General features: G+C 49.2%; 1 long non-coding RNA gene and 1 other non-coding gene across 3 annotated transcripts in view; one reads left to right on the top strand and one right to left on the bottom strand.

The window, feature by feature from the left end:
- The window catches only part of LOC119923236, a 96797-nt gene that overhangs the window by 54297 nt on the left and 15307 nt on the right, over positions 1–27193 (top strand). The gene's annotated exons all lie outside the window — the stretch shown is intronic.
- LOC119923239 lies at positions 15839–15975 on the bottom strand. The gene has a single exon (XR_005448801.1). It is a non-coding gene; the product is annotated as a small nucleolar RNA SNORA7 (small nucleolar RNA).

The raw sequence follows: 27193 nt of genomic DNA, 5'->3' as shown, positions 1-27193 counted from the left end.
GAATACACAGGTGCAGATAGGATCAGCAATCTTGTACTCTGGCTAAAAGGAAGCAGATACAGTTTATTTATTTATTAACGGGACTGAAACAGAACTTTGGTAAAGACAGACACTTAAAAGACATGAAAAATGAATACAAGATTTCCTCCCCAGTATCTCCAGGGGGCTGTAATTAAGGGAATACATTTTTGCTAAGTTGGATATATCCCTACCCAAATTTGCCATAACACCCAGTCAGAGGCCTGGAGGGGACTTTGAGAGGTTGTCTAGAATATTCCCCTGCCTCCAGGAGAGGCTACTTTTAAACCATCCCGGACAGACAACACCGAACCCTTCTTTAAAAGATCTCCAAAGGCTCTACCATTGGTTTCATTGCCGAAGCTTCACTGGTTATTGTGGCATTTGTGCTAGGCTCTGTAAACTAAGCGCTGGGGTAGATACCAGCTAATCAGGTTGGATACAGTCCCTGCCGCACGTGGGACTCACCATCTTAATCCCAACTTTCCAGATGGGGTCACAGAGGCCCAGAGACGTGAAGTGACTTGCCCAAGATCACACCGTGGACAAGTGGCCAAGATGGGTTTAAAACCCAGGTCCTGTGACTCCCAAGCCCATGTACTTTCTGCTACGCCATGTGCTTCAATGTGTTCCCACCCAGCCAAATATCTTCCTAATGGCTTCAATTTAAAACAGTGCTTGACACACAGTAAGTGCTGAACAAACACCACAATCGTTAATTTTTATCATTTTCTGAAATGAAATATCCCTGATTATTGTTGGGGGTTTTGGGTTCGTTTTTCTTTTTTTTATATATAGAATCTGTGGGACACAATCCTCATCCCACATTGGGCTCAAAGTCTAAGTAGGAGGGAATAGGGTTTAATCCCCATTTTCCAGCTAAGGAACCCGAGGCCCAGAGAACTAAAGTGACTTGAGGGCATGTCCATTCCTGCAGGCATAGAAGGAGAAGCACAATTTTGGTCGCCCTGAGACTCCCAAGGACTTTAGAACTGGAGCAAGGAACAGGGAAGGGTCCCCAAGTCTTGAATATTCTTTTTTTTAATGGTATTTGTTAATCACTTACTACGTGTCAAACATTGTTCTAAGCACTGGGGTGGGTACAGGTCAATTAGGTTGGACACAGTCTCTGTCCTTCATGGGCCTCACGATCTAAGTAGGAGGGAGAACAGGTACCGAATCCCTGTTTCACAGTTGAGGAAACTGAGGCTCAGAGAAGTCAAGCCACTTACCCAAGGTCACACAACAAGCAACTCCTCACTCTCGGCTTCAAGGCTCTCCATCGCCTCGCCCCCTCCTACCTCACCTCCCTTCTCTCCTTCTCCAGCCCAGCCCGCACCCTCCGCTCCTCTGCCGCTAACCTCCTCACCGTACCTCGTTCTCACCTGTCCCGCTGTCGATCCCCAGCCCACGTCCTCCCCCTGGCCTGGAATGCCCTCCCTCCATACATCTGCCAAGCTAGCTCTCTTCCTCCCTTCAAAGCCCTACTGAGAACTCACCTCCTCCAGGAGGCTTTCCCAGACTGAGCCCCCTTTTTCCTCTCCTCCTCCCCATCCCCCCTGCCCTACCTTCCTCTCCCCACAGCACCTGTATATATGTTTGTACAGATTTAGTGCTCTATTTATTTTGTTCATGATGTGCATCTGGCTTTATTTCTATTTGTTCTGACGACTTGACACCTGTCCACATGTTTTGTTTTGTTGTCTGTCTCCCCCTTCTAGATTGTGAGCCCGTTATTGGGTAGGGACCGTCTCGATATGTTGCCAACTTGTACTTCCCAAGCACTTAATACAATGCCCTGCACACGGTAAGCGCTTAATAAATACGATTGAATGAATGAATGAATGAATGAATGAATGAAGTGGCAGAGCTGGAATTACAACCCAGGCCCTCTGACTCCAAGGTCCAGGTTCTTTCCACTAGCTTCTCTGAAATCACTGGGAATTTCAGTGTTTGAAGATCAGCCTACCAATGTTTGGGGAATCCGTGTGAGTCATCCTCAGTGGGACCAGCTGAGGAAGGGTCGAACTGCCCAGTCTTCCGTGGTCTGCACTCAAACTCCAGGTAGGACCCAACCCACCATGAATGTTTTGATGACACTTCATTGAGGCGAGCATCCAAGGTGTGACCTTGGGCAAGTCACTTCACTTCTCTGGCACTCAGTTCCCTCCTCTGTAAAATGGGGATTAAGACTGTGAGCCCCCTGTGGTACGAACCTTGTCCAAACTGGCTAGCTTGTATCTACCCCAGCACTGAGTTCAGTTCCTGACACATAGGAAGCCCTTAACTAGACTGCAAGCTCATTGGGGGCAGGGAATGTGTTTGTTTTTTTTCTATATTTTACTCTCCCAAGTGCTTAGTACAGTGCTCTTCATACAGCAAGTGCCCAATAAATACGATTGACTGACTAACAAATACCACTTGGAAAAAAAGCCACATTTTTTGATTCTCTGACAATATCAAATCAGACTACTGGATTATACCAACGACTGTGTATGACTTACCAACTTATTTTTCTGAAGGTAAGTATATCATTAAATAGGTCAGCACATTTGGAGAAACTGTGCGTACTTCTCCATTCATCCTTCCTCACCCACCCCCAAAATGTTCATTTTCACATATTACATCTTACAAGGACCTGATGAAACTGGTGTAATTGACAGCCTAATTAGAAATCATAGAATGGCATACGTGATGCTTGTACTCTATTTGCACTTTTTCTTGTAAATTTCCTATACAACTCTTTTATAAAACAGGCAAATGTCCTGATTTATCACATGACTGATTAAATCCAAAATGACATCGCGTGGCGTCAAATAGGATGTGATCTTTTCCTCTCATCTTCAGATCTATATGGGCAGCAGGCCAGTCATCACGTGCTGGGAGTTGAAGAGCGAGTACGTTCTTTTATTAGAAAGGATTGGAGTGACCTTTGCTCTTGGGGGTTAATATTTCTGTCTGCAACCAGGGCTCCCTGCAGACAATCTAAGATTTTTATCTGCAATACAGAACTGAGGGTAGTCACCATCAATCGATGAATGATATTTATTGAGAGCCTACTGTGTGCGGAGCACTGCTCTGAGCGCTTGAGAGAGTACAATATAGCAGAGTAGGTAGAAACGATCCCGGTCTACAACGCGCTTGCAGTTTAGAGGGGGAGACGCACATTGAAATTAATCACAGATAGAGCTGTGGCCTAGTGGACAGAGCCCGGGCCTGTGAGTCAGAAGGATCTGGGTTCTAATCACCATTTGTCTGCTGGGGGACCTTGGGCTAGTCACTTCACTTCTCTCTGCCACAGTTACCGCAACCGGAAAATGGCAATTAAGTCCGGGGGCCCCATGTGAGACGAGGTGTATGTCCAAACTGATTGGCTTGTGCCCACCCCAGCACTTAGAACGATGCCTGGCCCACATTAAGAGCTTAACAAATTCCATTAAAAAGAGGCGGGGGGTGGCAGGGGGTGGGGGGGAATGGCAGAGTAAAGCATATGTCCATAATGGCTGGGGTGGGGTGAGTATTGGCACTTAGAACAGTGCTTGGCATACAGTAAGCACTTAACAAATACCATCATTAATATTATCAAAATGCCTAAAGGGAACCTAGCTTTATCTTCCTAGACCTTTGGCTAACAATTAATATAGAGTAATCAATCAATCAATCGTATTTATGGAACACTCACTGTGTGGAGGGCACTGAACTAAGCATTTGGGAGAGTACAGTACAACAGTATGAGTAGATCCATTCCCCGCCCACAATGAATTTATTCATTCATTCATTCAATCATATTTATTGAGCGCTTACTGTGTGCAGAGCACTGTACTAAGTGCTTGGGAAGTACAAATTGACCACATATAGAGACGGTCCCTACCCAGCAACGGGCTCACAGTCTAGAAGGGGGAGACAGACGTTAATACAAATCAATAAATGACAGATATGGCCATTCATGCTGTGGGGCTGTGGGTGGGGTGAAAAAAGGGAGCAAATCCAAGTACAACCAGAGGTAGAAATCGAACCCAGATAGAGCAAGAAAAAGAATCTGACTTCAGACTTCTGATGGAACTGAAGTTCCGGAGAACTGTGGGCCCCAAGCTTCAGCATGGCTGAGGGACCTGGATTCGCCCCAACACCACCTCTGACTCGAATGATTTCTTCTGTGATCTGAGCAAGGAAAGTAGAACAGCTTCAAGTGACGAGTGCTCAATAAATATGATTAAATGAATGAATGAATGAAGAAGCACAGTCTCAAAGACTGCGGCTTATTTTGTCAGTGACTGCAGTGACCGAGACCTGCTAGATGGGTGATGTTATAGAGTGAGGGAAGGGATCCAGGGAGGGCTACAAAATCCTGCATTATCAATGAATCACATTTATTATTACTATTATTAGTAGTAGTAGTAGTAGTAATGATCATAATACCTGTGGTAGTTGTTAAGCACTTACTATGTGCCAGGCACTGTGCTAAGGGCTGGGATGGATATAAGCAAATCAGGTTGGACACAGTCCTTGTCCCGCATAGGGCTCACAGTCTTGGTCCCCATTTTACAGATGAGGTAACTGAGGCAGAGAGAAATTAAGTGACTTGCCTAAGGGCACCCGGCAGACAAGTGGCCGAGCCGGGATTAGAACCCATGACCTTCTTTCTGGCTCCCAGCACTGTGCTCTATCCATTACGCCATGCCTCTTACTGTGGGCAGAGCACCTGGGTTAGCTGTGAGCTCGCTGTGGGTCGGGATTGTCACTCTTTATTGTACTGCTGTGTACCTTTCCAAGCACTTGGTACAGTGCTCTGCACACGGTAAGCACATGATAAATACGATTGAATGAACGAATACAGTAGAACAGAGTTGGTAGACACGTTTCCTGCCCACAGGGAGCTTCCAGTCTAGAGGGGGAGACAGACACTAATATAAATGAATAAATTACAGGTATGGACTCAAGTGCCCCTGGGCCGAGGGAGGAGTGAATAAAGGGAGTCGATCAGGGTGGCCAGAAGGGAGTGGAAATGAGGAAACGAGGGCTCAGTTGGGGAAGGCTTCTTGGACGAGATGTGTCTTCAGTAAGGCTTCGCCGAAGAGGGGAGTGATCATCTATCAGGTATACTGATAGATGATATAATGATAATAACAATCATAATGATGGTATGTGGTAAGTGCTTACTATGTGCCAAGCGCTGGGGTAGATACAAGATTATCAGGTTGTCCCATGGGGGGCTCACAGTCTTAGTCCCCATTTTACAGGTGAGGGAACTGAGGCACAGAGAAGTTACGTAACTTGCCCAAAGTCAACCAGCTGACAAGTGGTCTGCACACAATAAGCGCTCAATAAATATGATTGAATACACTGAATGAATGGTAGAGCCGGGATTCAAACCCACGACCTCTGACTCCCAAGCCTGTGCTTTTTCCACTAAACCATGCTGCTTCTGAAAGAGGGAGAGTGTTCCAGGCCAGAGGCAGGACATGGGCGAGAGGTCAGCGGTGAGGTAGATGAGAGCGAGGTACAGTGAGAAGGTTGACATTAGAGGAGCCAAGTGTGTGTGCTGAGTTGTAGTAGGAGAGCAGTGAGGTGAGGTAGGATGGTAGATAAGTAGCAAGTAGGATGGAAGATGGTCCCAGGACATTCTCTAGCAGATCATTTTCTTCGGGGGAGGAAAGTGTGGGAGGAATTCTTGGAATCTTTCAAGTGGAGTCGCTCCCGTGGACAAATTTACTCCAGCCGTTGTGGAGGCTGCCGAGGTGGCTGCTGTGGGCGTAGTGACTGTGGACTCTGATCTGGGGGGAACGTGAAAAGCTTCTCCTGAAGCCACACACCCTATTATTCTGGTTGCAGTAATCACTGTCCTCTCTTCTCTGGTCCCTGGGTTTTTATGTTTCGTAGGCTCCCATCTGTCTGTCACCGGCACCCCCAGGGCATCAAGGACTGTCATCTCATTCAGTTTTATTATCAGTGCTTGACACAGTGCCTTTATGACATTATTCATTAAGCGCTTTCTATGTATTAAATACCGTTCTAGGCCCTGGGGGAGATACAAGTTAGTCCAGATACTGTCTCAGTCCCACATGGGGCTCACAGGCAAGTAGGAGGGAGAACAAGTACTGAATCCCCATTTCGCAGCCTGGACTAGGGGATAGAGCATGGGCCTGGGAGTCCTGGGAGTCCTTCTGACTGGATTCGAATCCTAGCTCCGCCACTTGTCTGTTGGGTGACCCCGGGCAAGTCACTTCACTTCTCTTGGCCTTAGTTCCCTCATCCGTAAAATGGGGATTAAGACCGTGAGCCCCATAAGTGGGACAGGGACAGTGTCCAACCCAATTTGCTTGGAACAGATACAAGGATATCTGCTCCAGCGCTTAGGTACAGGGCCTGACACATAGTAGCACTTCACAAATGCCACAATTATTGTGGTCATTATTATTATTTTGCAGTTGAGGAAACTGAGACTTAGTTACTTGCTCCAGGTCACACAGCAGGCTAACGGTGGAACTGGGATTAGAACCCAGGCCCATGCTTTATCCATTGGGTCACACAGCCTCCCAGTGCTTGGCACATAGTAAGGGCTTAATCAGTTCTACTGCTACTACTGAGAAGCATCAAAGCCTAGTGGCTAGAGCCCAGGCCCGGGAGTCGGAAGGACCTGGGTTCCACTTGTCTGATGGGTGACCTTGGGCAAGTCACTTCACTTCTCTGGGCCTCAGTTCCCTCACCTGTAAAATGGGAATTGAAATTTATGAGCCCCACATGGAACAGGGACCATGTCCAACCTTCTGTCTACCCCAGTGCTTAGTACAGTGCCTGGCACAGAGTAAGCACTTAACAAATACCACAATTATTATGATTATTATTATTATTTTGCAGTTGAGGAAAATGAGGCTCAGTGACTTGTCCAAGATCACACAGCAGGCAAGCGGTGGAGCAGGGATTAGAACCCAGGCCCATGCTCTATCCACCGGGTCACACTGCCTCCCAGCACCTGGCACACAGTAAGGACTCAAACAATATTATTACTACTACTGTTAAGGAGAGCGAGGGTAGACCAGGGGGCCGGAAGACAACAGGGACAGGTGGCCGTCGGATGGCAGGAGAGATGGACATTGTGGGATTTCAAAGACGAGAAGGAACTGGGAGGGGAGGAGCCCGCTGACCTCTCAATTTTCCCGGGAGACAAGAGCACTGGAAAGAGATGAGGCCCCCTTGGGGGAGGGCAGCAGTGCAGTCAGTGTCATCTGGAGGGTGCCAAGTCTTGGTGAGAATACTAATGATAACTGTGGTATTTGTTAAGTGCTTACTATGTGCCAGGTACTGTACTAAGCACTGGGGTAGATAGACAGTCGGACACAGTCCCCGTCCCACATGGGGCTCACAGTCTTAATCCTGATAACAAATAATAATAATAATAGTAATAATAATAATAATAGTGCTATCTGTTAAGCGCTTACCATGGTCCAGGTACTGCACTGAGTGCTGGGGTGGATACAGACAAATCAAGTTGGACACGGTACCTGTCCCATGTGGGGCTCCCACTCTTAATCCCCATTTTACAGATGAGGGAACTGAGGCTCAGGGTAGTGAAGGGACTTGCCCAAGGTCACACAGCCAACAAGTGGCAAAGCTGGGATTAGAACCCAGGTCCTTCTGACTCCCAGGCCCAGGCGCTATCCACTTGTCTGCTGTGTGACCTTGGGCAAGTCACTTCACTACTCTGGGCCTCAGTTCCCTCATCTATAAAATAGGGATGACATGAGATGATGAGGAGGCAGGAGAGGGCAGGGGACAGGGTGAGGATGAAGGGAGGAGGTGCCCATGACGGAGTCGGGGGCTTCATTGGCCACAGCAACAAGGAGACTTTTGAGGGTAGGGCATCGGACGGCTGGGGGACAGGTCAGCTTGGCAGGCAGCAATCAGAAAATGGATAACTGTATTTGGGCAACGACTTCGGGAAGATCGGCTTGTCAAGAAGGAGATTTTTTTGCCCCGTCTCTATGGGCAAAAAAAATGTCCCAAGGTCACAGGAGATGAGATCTCTATAGTCCCACCCCGTGCACTGCTGTGCTCCTGAGCACCAGTATAATCTCTCCAGTGGTAGCAGCGTGGCCTAGAGGGCAGAGAAGCAGCATAGTCTAGTGGTTAAGAGCACAGGTGTGGGAATCAGAAGGACCTGGCCCTGTACTAGGCACTGGGGTAGATACAAGCTAGCAGGTTGGATACAGTACATGTCCCACATGGTGCTCACAGTCTTAATCCCCCAATTACAGATAAGGTAACTGAGGCACAGAGAAGGTAAGTGACTTCCCCAAGGTCCCACAGCAGACCAGTGGCGGAGCTATGACTAGAACCCAGATCCTTCTGACTCCCAGGCCCCTGCTCCATAATAATAATAATAATAATAATAGTAATAATGATGATGGCATTTGTTAAGTGCTTACTATGTGCAAAGCACTGTTCTAAGTGCTGGGGGGATATAAGGTGATCAGGTTGTCCCACGTGGGGCTCACAGTCTTAATCCCCATTTTACAGATGAGGGAGCTGAGGCTCAGAGAAGTTAAGTGACTTGCCCAAGGTCACACAGCAGACGTGTGGCAGAGCAGGGATTCGAATCCAAAGCCCGTGCTCTTTCCACTGAGCCAAGCTGCTCCTCCACTAGGCCATTCAGCTTCTCCATTATTAGTTGGGTGGATAATGTTAGTTATTATTAATGCCATCTCTGATTCTAGACTGTAAACTCATTCACTAGACTGTGAGCTCGTTATAAGCAGAAAACCCTGTCTGCTAATTCTGTTGCATTGTACTTTCCCAAGTGCTCTGTACAGTGCTCTGTACAGTGGAAGTGCTTAATAACTACCACTGATGGATTGACAATACGATCTAGATACCTCCCCCACGACCTTGGAGGGGGGGATTCTGCATAGTATAAACTTATCCAGGAGACCCCCCTGGCTTGGGTTGGGTTTGGGTCGGCCCAAGCCATTGGGAACAGTTCTTTTCCCCGGGTGCCGGGTTGAGATTCACGTGGTAGAACCAGGACCTACCGGCAGGTGGCGCCCGAGGCTTGGGAAGGGCCGGCAAGGCTCAATCTTGGTCAGTTCCTCCAGAATCCAACAAGGATCGATCGATCGATCAATCAGGCGTATTCATTCGTGCATTCAATCGTATTTATTGAGCACTGACTGTGTGCAGAGCACTGTACTAAGCGCTTGGGAAGTACAAGTTGGCAACATATAGAGACAGTCCCTACGCAACAACGGGCTCACGGTTCATTGAACGCTTCCAGTGTGCAGAGCACTGTGCTAAGTGCTTGGGAGAGGTACAATACAACAGAGTTGGTAAACACGTTCCCGGCCCACATTGAGCTTATAGTCAAGAGAGGGAGTCAGTCAGTCAGTGGTATTTATTGAGCATGTACTGTGCAGAACACTGTACTAAGCTCTTAGGAGAGGAGAACGCAACCGAATTGATAGAGGGGGAGACAGATATTACGGATATACACGTAATCAATCAGTCCATCAATGGAATTCACTGAGCACTTACCGTGTGCTGAACACCACACTAAGCCCTCCAGAGAGGACCATACAACGGAATTGGCAGACACGTGCCCTGCCCAAAAAGAGCCTACAATCTAGTGGGGGAGACAGACATCAATATAAAGAAATAACTTAGAATATTCAATTTTTTAAAATGCTGTGGGACTGAGGGTGGGGACGAATAAAGTCCTCTAGACTGTTAACTGGGTCGTGAATGCCTGAATTGCAGTTTTGCCTGAATTTCAATACGGCCCTCCCAAATGATGAGTCAAGGCTCGAGGAGTCAGAGACCGGGGAATGGCAAATAATAGTAATAATGATGGCATTTTTAAGCGCTTACTATGTGCAAAGCACTATTCTAAGTGCTGGGGAGGTTACAAGGTGATCGGGTTGTCCCACGGTGGGCTCACAGTCTTAATTCCCATTTTACAGATAAGGGAACTGAGACCCAGAGAGGTGCAGTGACTTGCCCAAAGTCTCACAGCTGACAATTCGCGGAGCCGGGATTTGAACCCATGACCTCTGACTCCAAAGCCCGTGGCCTTTCCACTGAGCCACGCTGCTTCTCTCTCCACCCCTCCTCCTCCGATGGGGTTTTGGGAATCGAACAGTCCGGCTTGCCAGGGTGATGCCGATTTGGAAATGCCCAGATAGAGCCCGGGCCTGGGAGTCAGAAGGACGTGGGTTCTAATCCTGGCACTGCCACTTGTCTGTGGCCAGCTGACCTTGGGTGAGTCACTTCACTTCTCTGGGCCTCAGTTTCCTCACCTGGAAAATGGGAGTGAAGACTGTGAGCCCCCTGTGGGACGGGGACTGTAGCCACCCTGATTGGCTTGGATCTATCCCACAGTGCCTGGCATAGTCCATGATCAACTTTGTATCTACCTCAGTGCCTAGTACATTGCCTGGCTCAGAGCAAGTGCTTAACAAATATCAGTGAAAACGAAAAACAAAAAGGAAAAGGGCAGAGAACCGGCGAAAGTGACTGCACCACCCAGCTCCTGGCTTCTCAGTCGCGGAGAGTGAGGCCTGCCTCTCTGCAGTGTGCAGTTGGCTCCTCGCTCATCACCGGATTCGATTGTAAATGCCCTTTAGGCATTTCGCTTTCCGGGATCGCAGGTGAGCCGAACCTATCGTCGCCAAGCTTGTTGACACCACCCCAGCGGGCTAGCCGTCTTCTAAGAGCAGAAGACAATGGGGCTGTAATTAGCCCGGAAGAAGCTGGAGGTGATGTTCGACCAGCAGCAGAATTGAAAGGCTGGGGGCAAATGCCTGTGGCGGTTGCTGCTCACCGTTCTGGGTAATAATAATAATAATAATGTTGGTATTTGTTAAGCGCTTACTATGTGCAAAGCACTGTTCTAAGCGCTGGAGGGAATACAAGGAGATGAGGTTGTCCCATGTGGGGCTCACAGTCTTAATCCCCATTTTACAGATGAGGTAACTGAGACACAGAGAAGTGAAGTGACTTGCCCAAGGTCACACAGCAGACATGGGGGGAGGCGGGACTCGAACTCGACATGACCTGTGACTCCCAAGCCCGCGCTCTTTCCACTGGGCCACGCTGCTAGCCCACCAAGGCCGAGGGCACCGGCTAGTGCCTAGTGGCTAGCAGCCAGGCCACACTGCTCCCTCTTTCTCCCAGGGGGACACAGGCTGGACCTGGGTGAGGCTAGCACCTCAGGATGGCAGGAATCAGTTCTAGCCTCTGGACTGGAAACTTGTTGTGGGCAGGGAATGTGTCTGTCATATTAATGCATTGGGCTCTCCCAAATGCTTCGTACACTGCCCGCCCACAGTACCATGCAGGACTCACCGTCAGGGAATCCTGGAGGGCACCAGTCTCCCCGACAGCTCAGAAATCCAGGCACCGGGGTTTCCCAGTTCCGGTCCTGGCTCCAGGTTCTGACATCTCGGCGAGTTGCAGGTACCTGACAGAGACTTGCATTTCAAGTGTAGTAATAATAATAAAGAAGCAGCATGGCTTAGTAGAAAGAGCACAGGCTCAGGAGTCAGAGGACATGGGTTCTGATCCCGCCTCCGCCACCTGTCTGCTCTGCTCTACTATGTGCTCTGCACATAGTTAAGTGCTTAACAAGTACCGTAATTATTGTTATTATTATTATTATTATTATTAACTTGAGAGAAGTTCAGGGAAGGGCACTCTGCTGTCTGGGAATTTCTCCTGTTCCTCCGAGAATCCCCGGGGGCCTGCACAGAAACCATCCTTTCCCACATCCTTGAGATCATCCAATTTCAGCTCAGCAAGGTGGACATTTGGCTGGGAAACTCATCTTGAGCTGGTCACTCCCAGCCAACCGGACAAGGCACCTACCCCATCCCTCTCAGGAGTGCCAGAAAAGGAAACACCCGCTTCATCTGACAAAGAGAGACTTTGGGTCAGTAGCAGACTGGGAGTCTGAAGGTCATGGGTTCCAATCTCGGCTCCGCCACGTGTATGCTCTTGACCTTGGGCGAATCACTTCACTTCTCTGTGCCTTAGTTATCCCATCTGTAAAATGGGGATGGAGACTGTGAGTCCCACGTGGGACCGGGATAGCATCCATCTCAATTTGCTTGTATCCACCCCAGCGCTTACTACAGTACTTGGCATCTAGTAAGCACTTCACAAATACCACAATATTATTATTATTATTATCATCATCATTATTATTATTATTATTATCATTATATAGGTCACTCAAAGGGGCCCTGCCAGCAAGCCAGATTCTGAAACCTGCCACCCACCACCTCCCTGAGCAGGAAAAATGGGCAGGGAAATTAGAGGCCTCCATTTGCTTCCTCCACCCCTCCTCCTCCCCTTCCCCATCCCAGACCACAGCAGTTTTCTGGGGTCCTGCTGGCTGCTGGTGAGGCGGGGGCGGGGTCTCCCTGGAGCCGGAAACCCTGGCTGCTGAGAAGGGTGTAGGTCTCTGTGAGTCTCACAGAGGTTCTATCCACAGGGGTTCTATCTGAGAGGGGGAGAATTTAAGGGTGGGGCAAGGGCCCCCTACCCCAAGCGCTTAACAAATTCTTAAGCCTTAGTATAATCGATCGATTTTACAGTCCATCGAGAGTACCTATTGAGAGCTTACTGTATGCAGAGCACTGCACTAAGCGCTTGGGAGAGGATGACAGAACAATATAACAGACATAGTCTCTGCCCACAATGAGCTTACAGCCTAGAGTCTTAATGGGAAGCAGCGTGGCTCAGTGGAAAGAGCCCGGGCTTGGGAGTCAGAGGTCATGGGTTCAAATCCCGGCTCCGCCACTTGTCAGCTGTGTGACTTTGGGTAAGTCACTTCACTTCTCTGGGCCTCAGTTCCCTCATCTGTAAAATGGGGATGAAGACTGTGAACCCCTCGTGGGACAACCTGATTACCTTGAATCTACCCCAGCGCTTAGAACAGTGCTTTGCACATAGTACGCGCTAAACAAATACCAACATTATTGTTATTGTTATTATTGTTATTATTATTATTATTATTATTATTATTAATCCCGGGGGTGCCTGAAGCTCCACCTGCTTTTGTCAAGAAGCAGTGTGGCCTAGTGGAGAGAGTTTGGGCCTGGGAGTCAGAAGGATCTGGGTTCTAACCACCACTCCACCACTGGTCTGCAGTGTGACCTCAGGTCCCTCACCTGGAAAATGGGTATTAAGACTATGAGCCCCACCCACGTGGGACAGGGACTGTGTCCAACCTGATTAGCTTGGATCTACCCCAGTGCCTGGCATAGTAAGTACTTAACAAATAACGCAATTATTATCATTATTATTCTTTTTAACAAATACCGATCAGTTGGTCGTACTTGAGTGCGTACCGCTTGCAGAAATTAATATAACTGAAACGTTCCCTGCCCACAGCGAGCTTACAGTCTAGAGTCTAATAACCCAAGTTAGTGTACATATTCTCCCTTCTACTTAGAATGTGAACCCCATGTGGGACATAGTGTCCAACTTGATTTGCTTGTATCCACCCCAGCGCTTAGAACAGTGCATGATACAAAGTAAGGGCTTAGTAAATAGTACAATTATTAATAATTATATTAATGATAATAATGATGGTATTTAAGTGTGCTCCACACACTACTAAGTGCTGGGGTAGATATAAACAAATCAGGTTGAACACAGTCCCTGCCCCACATGGGGTTCCCAGTCTCAATCCCCATTTTATAGAGAAGGTAACTGAGGCCCAGAGAAGTCAAGTGACTTCCCTCAGGTCATACAGCAGACAAATGGTGGAGTAGCGATTAGAACCCAGATCTTTTCTGGCTCCCAGGTCCGAACTCTAGCCACTAGGCCACTAGACAGCTGACAAGTGGTGGAGCTGGCATTAGAACCCATGACCTTCTGACTCCCAGGACTGTGCTCTATACACTATGCCATGGTGCTTCTATTATTATTATTATTATTATTATTATTATTATCATTATCATTATTATCATTATTCCCTCTAATCTTTAAACTCCATATGGGCAGGAGTCGTGTCTGCCTACTCTGTAGTAGTTTACTCTCCCAAACTCTCTTCCTGTCACAAGGGTGCCAAGACAGGAGATGACTTTTCCTTAATCCAATTATCTATCAATTAATCAGTGATATTTTTGTGTGCAGTGCACCATACTAAGCGCTTGGGAGAACCCAATACAACAGAGTCAGGAGACACAGTCCCAGCCCACGGTGAGCTCAGAGTCTAGAGGGGGGAGACAAACATGACAGAAAGAAATTACAGTAATTGATCCGGGGCTGAGAGGTGAATAAAGGGAGCAAATCCAAGTGTGAGGGTGATGCAGAAGGGAGTGGGAGAAGAGGAAATGAGGGCTTAGTCAGGGAAGGCCTCTTGGAGAGGTTGTGCATGTAGTAAGGCCGGGAGATAGACTCATTTGTAGGACTAAATCCTACCTGGGCTTTGTTGCCAAAGTGATTTTCAACTGAACAAGGGTGTTCTTGTGTCACGTTTAATGTAATGAATTATGTAAAATGACAGAGGAACTTTAGAATGTTGACCACCGAACCTTGCCTGCTGCGTGACCTCGGACAAGCCGCTTAGCTTTTCTGGGCATCAATGTCCTCCTCATTGGCAAAAAGGGGAGTAAATTCCTCTTCTCCCTCCCTCATGGACTGTGAGGCCCATGTGGGATGGGGACTGTGTCCGATCTGATGATGTTGTATCTACCCCAGTGCTTATTACACTCACTGCTTAGCATGTACTAAGCACTTAACAAAGTTAGCATTACTATTACTACTACTACCATTATGATTATTAATAGTGTTATTATTAATAATAATAATGGTATTTGTTAGATGCCAAGCACTGTTCAAAGTGCCAGAGTAGACACAAGTTAAGAAGCTTGGGCTCACTCTCTTAATCTCCATTTTCCAGATGAGAGAACTGAGGCCCAAAGAAGTAAAGCGACTTGCCCAAGGTCTCACAGCAGATACGTGGCAGAATCGGCATTAGAACCCAGGTCCTTCTGATTCCCAGGACCAGGCTCTGTCTGTCTGGACCCCTGGAAGACCTTGGGGAGCTGGGGAGGGCAGAGGCTGGGGGGGAGGGGCAGGAAGGGGTCAGGGTGGGCTGCCCAGCCTGTGCCCCAACTGGTTGGCTCATGAGGAACCCACCTTTACCCCACCTGGACCTTGGCCAGAGAGCCGGCAGGAAAGGGGAGCCAGTTAAAGCCAAGAGAGGAGGAAGAGGAGGAGGAGGAGGAAGTGAAGTCATTGGCCTGGAATGTGAAGAGAGCAGTTGTATTGGTAGGGAGGGCCCCATTATCCCCCCAAGTTAGAGCCCCTGACCAATGGAGATGTCACCAAAGGCGGCCCCCTCCCCAGGGGAGAGAGAGAAGACAGACAGAGAGAGAGGAGAGAGATAGACACAGAGAGAATGGAGAGACAGAAAGAAGAGTAAGAGAGAAAGACAGAGATATGGAGAGAAGAGAAGGGAAACAGAGCCAGAGATAGAGAGAGTGTTCCACAGGATTGTGAGTTGGGGAGGCAGCGGGTCCCAGCCCCACCCATAGCAGAGGACAAGAATCAGGGCAGGGCTCCAGGTACTCTCCCAAACCCCTAGTACATTTGCTGTCTTGTGCTGTCGAGTCCTTTCCGACCCATAGCGACACCATGGACGCATCTCTCCCAGAACGTCCCACTTGCATCTGCCATCGTTCTGGTAGTGTATACAGATTGTTTTCTTGGTAAAAATCTGGAAGTGGTTTACCATTGCCACCTTTCGCACAGTAAACTTGAGTCTCCGCCCTCAACTCTCTCGCTTGCCGCTGGTGCCCAGCATAGGCGAGTTTTGACTTGTAACAGATTCCCTTCCACTCGCTAGCCATGGCCCAAGCTAGGAATGGAATGGGTAGGCCTCTGCTTGATCTCCCTCTGGTAATCGAGACTGGTAGAGTACTGGAAACTCTCCAGGCATGACCCTGCGAGGGGCCTTAGTGCAGTGCTCTCCACATAATAAGTGCCCAATGATTGCCCGACAAGATGAAATGGAAATTCCTCTTTGTTTAAGCCAAGCGGCTCTGGGCCGCTTGGCCCAACACTGGTCTCAAACCCTGCCTTCTCCCTGACTTTCCCATCACTGTAGATGGCACTACCATCCTTCCCATCTCACCAGCCCTCAAACTTGGCGACATCCTCAACTCCGCTCTCCCGTTCAGCCCTCACATCCAGTCCGTCACCAAAACCTGCCGGTCTCACCTCCGCAACATCGCCAAGTTCCGCCCTTTCCTCTCCATCCAAACCGCTACCCTGCCGGTTCAATCTCTCATCCTATCCTGACTGGATTACTGCATCGGTCTCCTCTCTGATCTCCCATCCTCCTGTCTCTCCCCACTTCAGTCTATACTTCACGCTGCTGCCTGGATCATCTCTGTGCAGAAACGCTCTGGGCATGTTACTCCCCCCATCAAAAATCTCCAGTGGCTACCAGTCAACCTAGGCATCAAGAAAAAACTCCTCACTCTCGGCTTCAAGGCTCTCCATCGCCTCACCCCCTCCTACCTCACCTCCCTTCTCTCCTTCTCCAGCCCAGTCTGCACCCTCCGCTCCTCTGCCGCTCACTCCTCACTGTGCCTTGTTCTCGCCCGTCCCGCCGTCGAACCCCGGCCCACATCCTCCCCCTGGCCTGGAATGCCCTCCCTCCGCACATCTGCCAAGCTAGCTCAATTCCTCCCTTCAAAGCCCTACTGAGAGCTCACCTCCTCCAGGAGGCCTTCCCAGACTGAGCCCCCTCCTTCCTCTCCCCCTCCCCATCCCCCCTGCCCTACCTCCTTCCCCTCCCCACAGCACCTGTATGTATGTTTGTACAGATTTATTACTCTATTTAATTTACTTGTACATATTTACTATTCTATTTATTTTATTTTGTTAATATGTTTTGTTTTGTTGTCTGTCTCCCCCTCCTAGACTGTGAGCCCGTTGTTGGGTAGGGACCGTCTCTATATGTTATCAACTTGTACTTCCCAAGCACTTAGTGCAGTGCTCTGCACACAGTAAGCGCTCAATAAATACGATTAAATGAATGAAATGGTCTCAGAGCCCGACAGGCTTCCCACAGACCACAGGGAGCATGCCACCCGTGGGTCCTGGGCCATGTTTTGGGGTGGGGGGGGAGAGGGGGTGGAAGGAGAGCACTGGTTCCCCTAGAGCTGCTTGGGCTGGACATCCAGAGTATAGGATAGTGGATAGAGCCCAGGCCTGGGAGTCAAAAGGTCATGGGCTCCAATCCCGGCTCTGCCACGTGTCTACTGTGAGACCTGGAGCAAGTCACTTCACTTCTCTGTGACTCAGTTCCCTCATCTGTAAAATGGGCATTAGGGCTGTGAGCCCCATTTGGGACACGGTCTCTGTCCGACCCCATAAGCCTGTATCTACCCCAGTGCTTAGAACAGTGCTTGGCACATTGTAAATGGTTAAGAGATACTACAGTTATTATTATTATTATTATCATCATCATCACCTTCGTGGTTACCTTGGCAGAAAATATGGCAAGAATAAATCTATAGGTTTGAAACTCCAGTTACACTTATTTTTGAAATGGACAAGCTGGAAGGTTTCAAAGACCCCCTAAATGTGGGGGGAATCTCCCACTAAAAAATCTACTTGCACCCACCTAGGGGCTCAGATACTAGGCACTTGAGTAGAATTACAGATCAAAGACAGTTATAACAAGTGAGTGCTGAGACCACGCCTATCGATAACCCGGGAAACCTTTGGGACAAGGACAGATTGAATCAAACACCACAGAGGTCAAGCCTTGGCATTTTATAGTATATGGAAAATGCATTCCATATACTATATATAAGTAGTATTACAGAAGCAGCATGGCCTAATGGATAGAGCCAGGGCCTGGAAGTCAGAAGGACCTGGGCTCTAATCCCAGCTCTGCCACTTGCCTACTGTGTGACCTTGGGCAAGTCACTTCACTTTTCTGTGCCTCAGTTCCCTCATCTGTAAAATAGGGGTTGAGACCATGAGCCCTAGATGGGAAAGGGACTGTGTCCAATCTGATTAGCTGGTATCTACCCCAAGTGCCAAGTACAGTGCCTGGCACATAGTAAGTGCTTAACAAATGCTAAAAAAAAAAAAAATTAAAAGTCTGAATTGGTTCACTGAAGCAGGCCCTTCCTTTCTGTAGGACGACCCCTTATCCACCACTCCTCCTTTGTTGTTTATCACTTCATGCTATGTTAAAGGGATCTTTTTCATTCATTCATTCATTCAATTGTATTTATTGAACGTTTACTTTGTGCAGAGCACTGTAGTAAACGCTTGGGAGAGTAAGAAAGAACAATAAACAGATATGTTCCCTGCCCACAATGAGCTTACAGTCTAGAGACAACGAGCTCTTGTAGGAATTCTTAACTTCCTAGACTGTTCCAGGAAAGGGAGGGGATTCCTGACAGAGAGGGGTATACCTACCTCTGTTGGCCTCTTTCAATCCTACCGCAGTGGCCTCTGACTTATTTTATGCGTCCGTCCCTCCGTCCTGCCACCGGTTTTCCCTCCACGGTGTTTCTTGGATCTGCCCCTTTCCTCCCTACCCTTTATCCATGCCTGGGGTTTCAGACTGTCATCACCTCCCACCTGGACTCTCGGATGAGTCTCCCTGCCGGTCTCCCGGCCCCTGTCCTCTTATCGTCTCAGCTCATCCTGCATTCTCGTGCCCAGATCATCTTCTGAAAACATCAATCGATCCATCAGTCAATGGTATTTATCGAGTGCTTAATGCATGCAGAGCGCTGTACAAAGCACTTGACAATACAACAGAGTCGGTAGACACGTTTCCCCCTCTACCTCGCTAGTCTCCTACTCACCTTGCCACACTCCCATGACAACCCAACCCACACTCTTCGCTCCTCCGGTGCTAACCTTTTCACTGTGACTCAATCTCGTCTCTGTCGCCGCTGACCTCTCGCCCACGTCCTGCCTCTGACCTGGAACGTCCTCCTTCCTCGTATCTGACAGACAGTGACTGTTCCCCCACTTCAAAACCTCACTGAAGGCACGTCTCCTTCAAGAGGCCTTGCAGACTAGGCCCTCCTTTCCTCTTCTCCCACTCCCTTCTGCATCCCCCTGACTTGGTCCCTTTATTCATCCCCCGCTCCCAGCCCCACAGCACGATTCCCATATCTGTGATTGATTGATTGATTGATTGATATTGATAGCTGTTTCCCCCTCTAGGCTGTAAGCTCACTGTGGGCAGGGAATGTATCTGTCTACTGTCGTACTCCCTCAAGTGCTTAGTACAATGCTCTGAACATAGGAAGCGCTCAATAAACATGACTAACTCTAAGTTCCTTGAGGGCAGGGAACGTATCCTCCAACTCTGTTATCCCGTTACACTGTAAGTGCTCAATAAATACGATTTAGTGATTCCCTTCCCAAAGTGAATTTGAAGTCTGAAAACATCATTTAAAATATATGCTCCCCCTCCTCAAAACTTTCCAGCGGTTACCCATTTCTCTCCACTTGGAACAGATCCCTTAACCATTGGCAGCAAGACTTTCCATCAACTCCCTCTTTACTTTTTCCCTCTCTTCTCCCACTTTACCCCAACTTGTACACTTGGCTCCTGCCAAGCCAACGTGGCCTAGCAGCTAGAACAAGGGCCTGGGAATTAGAAGGACATAGGTTCTAATCCCAGATCTGCCACTTGTCTGCTGTGTGACCTTGGGTGAGTCATTTAACTTCTCTGTTAAGTGCCTCAGTCACCTCCTCTGTAAAATGGGGATTAAGAGTGTGAGCCCCATGTAGGATAGGGACTGTGTCCAACCTGATCTACTCCAACACTTGGAACAGTACTTCACACACAATATGTGCGTAACAAGTACTATTATGATGATGATGGTGGTGATGATGCAAATCTCACCCCCACCACAGGAATCCTGTCACATTACCACCGGGTGGAAATGCATTCATTCATTCAATCGTATTTATTGAAACTTCACCGTGTGCAGAGCACTGTACTAAATGCCTAGGAGAGTACAATGGAAGGATAATACAGACACATTCCTTGCCCACAATGGAAGTGGAAGGCACAAGACTGGGCAGACACGTGCCTGTACCGGTGAACTTCTGCTCTCTGGTGCGTGGGTGGACGACCCACCGTGGTTTGGGCGGGACGACTCCCTTCTCTGAGGTGTAGGCAAGTGAAAGAGTAACCCGGCCCAAGACCGATTAAGACACGGAATGATGTTTCCCCATGTCTCTGCTGCTTGTAAGCTGTGAGCCTCCCCTTTCCCCCTCCAAATCCACCTACAGCCTCCCACGCATGCCCAGTCAGGCAGGCAGATATTCACATACTAGCGGGCGCCCACCCTCCCACACAAGAACACACAAATAATAAGGACAATTGTGGTGTTTGTTAAATGCTTACTCTGTACCCTGCACTCTTCTAAGTGCTGGATAGGAGATCATCAGGTCCCACGAGGGGCTCCCACTCTGAGGAGGAGGAAGAACAGGGATTGAATCCCCATTGTGCAGATGAGGGAACTAAGGCCCAGAGAAGTGAAGTGACTTGCCCAAGGTCACACAGCAGGCATAATGATAATGATAATAATAATAATAATAATAATAATGGTATTTGTTAAGCACTTACCATGTGCCAGGCACTGTGCTAAGTGCTGGGGATACAAGCAAATGGAGTTGAACACAGTCCCTGTCCCTTGTGGGGCTCACAGTCTAAATCCCCATTTTACAGGTGAGGGAACTGAGGCCCAGAGAATAATAATAATAATAATAATAACAATAATAATGGCATTTATTAAGCGCTTACTACGTGCAAAGCACTGTTCTAAGCGCTGGGGAGGTTACAAAGTGATTGCCCCGCAGGGGGCTTGAAGTCTTAATCCCCACTTTACAGATGAGGTAACTGAGGCACAGAGAAGTTAAGTGACTTGCCCAAAGTCACACAGCTGACGTGAAGTGACTTACCCAAGGTCACCCGGCGGACAAGTGATGGAGTCAGGATTAGAACCTTCCGACTCCCAGGCCCATGCTCTATCTTCTATACCATGTGGAACCCGGATGAGAACCCAGGTCCTCTGACTTTCAGGCCTCTGCTCTTTCCACTGGGCCAAGAGTCAGTCAATCAATCAATCCATCGTATTTATTGAGCGCTTACTGTTTGCACTTGGGATGCCTCAGGACCCCCTGCTCTAGACTGTAAGCTCATTATGGGAAGGAGTCTGCTAATTCTGTTAGACTGTCCTCTCCCAGGTGCTAAAGACAGTGCTCTGCACATAGTCAGTGCTCAACAGACACCACTGATTGGTTGAGTGATTGACTCTTTGCCTGCAGAGCAGTTGTCTGTCAGTCAGGCAAGGGGAGAGTCAGGGGGCAGGTTTTATGCCGAAACCACGAAGTCACTTCAGCCAATCACGGTATTTACTGAGCGTTCACTACGTGCAGAGCACTGCACTGAGCACTTGGGCGAGAACTAGTGGACACACCAGAACTAGAGGACATATTCCCTGCCGATAACGAGCTTCCGGTGTAGAAGGTATCAATGAATGGTGTTTACTATGTGCTTTCTTTGGGCAAAGCACTGTAACTATGCACTTAGAGGGTATAAAGCAGTCGGTAGGTACACTTGTGCTGTGAGGGATGATGATAATAATAATATGATAATAATAATAATAACAATGATAATAGTAATCAATATGTATTTGAAAATCCCTTTTGGTAATAACTGATATCTTTCAAAAGGCCCAGCACTGTTTGAAGAACTTTCCTGGAGATCTTCCTCTGGGCAGAGGATGGGAGGGAATAGCTGATGCTGAGGTCAGGCTTCAGAAATGACTCATGAGCCTTCTCATTTTATCAGTTTTCTTTTTTATCTTATGGTATTAGTTAAGTACCTATTATGGGCCTACTACTGTTCTAAGTGATAGGGTACAGCTAATCAGGTTGGATACATCCCATGTCCCACAGGGGCTCACAGATTAAGATTAAGATTACAGATGAGGGACCTGAGGCCCAGAGAGGTGATATGACTTGCCCAAGGTCACACAGCAGGCTATGAAGCAGAGTGATCCAGTGGAAAGAACACAGGCCTGGGAAACAGGGGACCTGGGTTCGAAACCCAGCTCTGCCACTTCTCTGCTGCTCAGTTTCCTCATGTCTAAAATGGGAATTTGATACCTGTTCTGCCTCCTACTTAGACTGTGACCCCACGTGGGATAGGGACCGTGTCCGACCTGATGAACTTATACCTAGCCCAGTGCTTAGAACAATGTTTGGCACCTAGTAAGCACTTAACAAGTACGATAATTATTGTAATCATAACAGGTACCATATTTATTAAATGTGGGAGCTGGGACGAGACCCCAGCTCCTCTAGACTGTCAGCTTGTTGGGGGCAGGGAATATTCCTGTTGAGGGTTCTATTGTACTCTTCGAAGCGCTTAGTACAGGGCTGTGCACACAGTAGGCATTCAAGAAATACAACTAAGTGAATTCCGACATTCCACGCTCCCTAACTGTGAAGTGCGGGTGTTTTTGGGCGCTTTCTTTCAGAATGCGTTTCTTTTGGATGAGTGAAATCGGCTGAAGGAAGAAGCTCGCGTTCTGCCTTTATTTGGGGGGAAAAAAACCCAAAAAACCAGACTTGATTCAATCTACCCGACAAAGCGGTATCTGCGATCCCGGCGGGGGAGCCATGACTGAGCTTTCCAGAGAAGACCATGGACGCCAAACCGGGAGCGCTGGGTTCAGGACGGATGCCACTTGTCCGGTCGCCAGCCCACTAGGCGGTCCCTCCGTGGGGGCGGGAGACCCCGGCCCAAGGAGGCCCCCGGTTGTGGGGAGACCCCGAGAATGCAGCCGAAGCCTCTCCGCACGCTGGATCGGAAGATGAGGTTGTGTGGAGGCAATTCTGCTGGATTCTTGGGGACGCGGGGGCCGGTGGCTCGGTCGCCTCGGTCACTCAGTCAGCTTCTTCGCCTTCTGTGACACCTTTATGGGCTCCGCTGCCAGTTAATCGAGAGAGAGCAACTGCAGAGCAGAGACAAAAATCTCTGTTCCAGGAACCACAGTCCTGGGGAATTCAGTCCACTAGATCCTAGGCTCCCTAACCTCCTTATGCCTTTATCTGTAAGGGCTGAGTACAGTGGTTTATACACAGTAAGTGCTCAATAAATACGATTGAATGAATGAATGAATGAACCCCATCTCCACCCCACAACACTTAAGCATCTATCCCTACACCCTGCCACTTCCCATGCCATTCAGGCAAAAACTCCTCACCCTCGGCTTCAAGGCATCACCTCGTGCCCTCCTACCTCACCTCCCTTCTCTCCTTCTACAGCCCAGCCCGCACACTCCGCTCCTCTGCTGCTAACCTCCTCACTGGGCCTCGGTCTTGCCTGTCCCACTGTCGACCCCCGGCCCACGTTGTCCCCCTAGCCTAGAATGCGCTCCCTCCGCACATCCGCCAAGCTAGCTCTCTTCCTCCCTTCAAAGCCCTACTGAGAGCTCACCTCCTCTAGGAGGCCTTCCCAGACTGAGCCCTCTCCTTCCTCTCCCCCTCCCCATCCCCCTGCCTTACCTCCTTCCCCTCCCCACAGCACCTGTATATATGTATATATGTTTGTACGTATTTAGTACTCTAGTTATTTATTTATTTTATTTGTACATATTTATTCTATTTTATTTTGTTAATATGTTTTGTTTGGTTCTCTGTCTCCCCCTTCTAGACTGTGAGCCCACTGTTGGGTAGGGACCCCCTCTATATGTTGCCAACTTGTACTTCCCAAGTGCTTAGTACAGTGCTGTGCACACAGTAGGCACTCAATAAATATGATTGAATGAATGCCTGTCTGTTTCCCTCTCTAGACTCATTGTGGATAGGGAATGTGTCTGCTAATTCCCTTTTAGTGTCCTATCCCAAGCGCTGGTCCAGTGCTTTGCACCCAGTCAGCACTCAATAAACACCACCAACTGATCGATCAATTGAAGGATTGACTGCTGGACACCTCTGGTCCACTGGCAGTCCCCCTAGTCCCGGGGTCTGTATTTAATAATAATGATGGCATTTATTATGTGCTTACTATGTGCAAAGCATGTACTGGAGTGAGCATGGGCTTGAGAGTCAGAAGGTCATGGGTTCTAATCATCCATTCATTCAATCATATTTATTGAGCGCTTATTGGGTGCACAACACTGTACTAAATGCTTGCAAAATACAATTCAGCAACAGATAGAGACAATCCCTACTCAGCAGCAGGCTCACTGTCTAGAAAAGGGAGACAGACAACAAAACAAAACAAATAGACAGGCCTCAACAGCATCAAAATAAATAGAATTATAGATCTATGCATATCATTAATAAAATAAATAGAATAATAAATATGTACAAATATACACAAGTGCTGTGGGGCGGGGAAGGAGGTAGAGCAGAAGGAGGGAGTAAGGGCAATGGGGAGGGGAGGAGGAGCAGAGGAAAAGGGGGAGGGCTCAGTCTGGGAAGGCCTCATGGAGGAGGTGGGCTCTCAGTAGGGCTTTGAAGGGGAGAAGAGAGCTAGTTTGGCAGATCTGAGGAGGGAGGGCATTCCAGGCCAGAGGTAGGACGTGGGCCAGGGGTCGATGGTGGGATAGGCAAGACTGAGGCCCAGTGAGGAGGTTAGCAGCAGAGGAGCAGAGTGTGTGGGCTGGGCTGTAGGGGAAGCAGCATGGCTCAGTGGAAAGAGCGTGGGTTTGGGAGTCAGAGGTCATGGGTTCGAATCCTGGCCCCACCACTTAGCTGTGTGACCTTGGGCAAGCCAATTCACTTCCCTGTGCCTCAGTTACCTCCTCTGTAAAATGGGAATTAAGACGGTGAGCCCCAAATGGGGCAACCTGATCACCTTGTATTCCCCCCAGCGCTTAGAAGAGTGTTTTGCACATAGTAAGTGCTTAACAAATTCCACCATTATTATTATTATTCTTATCATTATCATTATTATTAGAAGGAGAGAAGGGAAGTGAGGTAGGAGGGGGCAAGGGGATGGAGAGCTTCAAAGCCGATTGTGAGGAGTTTTTGCTTCATGCGAAGATTGATAGGCAACCACTGGAGATTTTTGAGGAGCAGGGTGACACACCCAGAGTGTGATTGAGAATGTGCACCCCACCTGGGATGGGGACTCTGTCCAACCCGATTTGCTTGTATCCACCCCAGCGCTTAGGGGTAGCAGTAGCAGGAAGAGGAAGTAGGGTTAGTGGGGGAAGGAGCAAGAGGGGGAAAGGAGGCAGAGGTACCAGGGAAAGAAATGGGAGAAAGAGGAAGTGGGGGGAAAGGGCTAACAGTAACGGGGGGGGGGGGCGGGGAGGGAAGGGGAAAGGGCTAACAGTAACGGGAGGGGCGGGAGGAGGAGGAGATTAGGAAGAAGGAGGTGGGGGGAGGAGGTAGGGGTAGCCGGGGTGTGAGCCCATTGTTGGGTATGGATTGTCCCTATCTCTCGCCAAATTTTACTTTCCAAGCGCTTAGTACAGTGCTCTGCACATAGTAAGCGCTCAGTAAATACGATTGAATGAATGAATGAAAGGGGTGGAGAAGTTATCATTCATTCCCTCATTCGATCGTATTTACCAAGCGCTAACTGTGTGTCGAGCACCTACTAAGTACTTGAGAAGAATACAATAAAACAAGACACAGAAACATTCCCTGCCCACCGCTGACAGTTTAGTGGGGGAGACAGGCATTAATGGAAATAAATAAGGAAGCGGGGAGAGAAGATTGGGAAGAAGATTGGGCGGGGTTGGGGGGAGGGCTAGGGGTAGCAGGGGAAGAGATGGGGAAGGAGGAAGTGGGGGAAAGGGCTAGGGGCTGTGGAGGGCAGGAGACTGAGGGAGAAGGAGGGGGTGGGAGGTAGGGAGGTAGGGATAGCAGGGGAGGAGATGGGGGAAGGAGGTAGTGGGGACAAGGGGCCAGAGGTAGTAGCGGGGAGGAGATTGGGGGAGAAGGACGTGAGGGAAGGAGGTAGGGGGAGAAGGAGGTGGGGAGGAGATAGGGAGGCGGAAGTGGAGGAAGGGGGTAGGGGTACCTGGGAGAAGGAGAAAGGGGAGAAAGAGGTGGAGGAATGAGGTAGGGGTAATAATGATGATGATAATAAGAATGACGGTATTCGTTAAGCGCTTACTATTCGCCAGGCACTGTACTAAGCACCCGGCTCCACCAATGGAGCCGTGTGACTTTGGGCAAGTCACTTCACTTCTCTGGGCCTCAGTTACCTCATCTGTGAAATGAGGATTAAGACTGCGAGCTCCGCTCCCCACCCCGCCCGTGGGACAACCTGATCACCTTGTAACCTCCCCAGCGCTTAGAACAGTGCTTTGCACATAGTAAGCGCTTAATAAATGCCAACATTATTATTATTATTATTATTACAAGCAAATCAGGTCTAACAGTCCCTGTCTCATGTGGGGTTCACAGTCTCCATAGCGCTTTGGAACAGTGCTAGGCACAGAGTAAGCGCTTAACAAATAGAATCCTCATTATTTTGCAGATGAGATAACTGTGGCGCAGAGAAACGAAGTGGCTTGGAAAGAAGGTTAGGGGAGCGGAGGGGGGAGATTGAGGGAGAAGGAGGCGGGGGAAGGAAGCGGGGAGAAAAGAGGGTTGGGGGGAGGCAGGGAAAGTGGTGGGGGCGGGGCAGGGGGTGTCCCTCTTCCTCCCTTCCCCCGGCCCGGTCTCAGGTACAGAAGCGGGGAAGTGAGGAGGGGGTCGGGAGACGGGGAGCCTGCTGACCTCTTTCTCTTCCATGGGGATTGGGAAGGTGGGCCTGGTGGCCAGCCTCCTGGGAGGGGCCGAGCAGCAGGCGGGGGAGCCGCCGGTCGGGCCGAGCCGGGCCCGGAGGCCCCGAGGGGACCACGGAGAGCCTGGCGGGGAGCACGAGGAACCAGGCGTGGAGCACGGGGAGCCGTGCGGGGAGCAGGAGGAGCCAGCCGGCCAGCGCTCCACCGCCGCCGGGGGGCGGGGGGAAGGAGGGGCGGAGGAGAGAGAGAGGGAGGGCAGGGGACTGCAGCCCACGGAGCAGGAGGGAGGAGGGAGCGCCCGGGGGGGGGGGGCGGGGCTTGTACAGCGCTTAGTGCAGTGCTTGGCACACAATCAGCGCTTAACAAATACCACAGTTCTTCTCCTTATGATGATGATGATGATGCAAGGGGCGGGG

This window comes from Tachyglossus aculeatus, unplaced genomic scaffold (genome assembly GCF_015852505.1).
Source record: "Tachyglossus aculeatus isolate mTacAcu1 unplaced genomic scaffold, mTacAcu1.pri scaffold_161_arrow_ctg1, whole genome shotgun sequence".
NCBI lineage: Eukaryota > Metazoa > Chordata > Mammalia > Monotremata > Tachyglossidae > Tachyglossus > Tachyglossus aculeatus.
The sequence above is the reverse complement of the archived record's forward strand: the minus strand, read 5'-3'. Positions and strand labels throughout refer to the sequence as shown.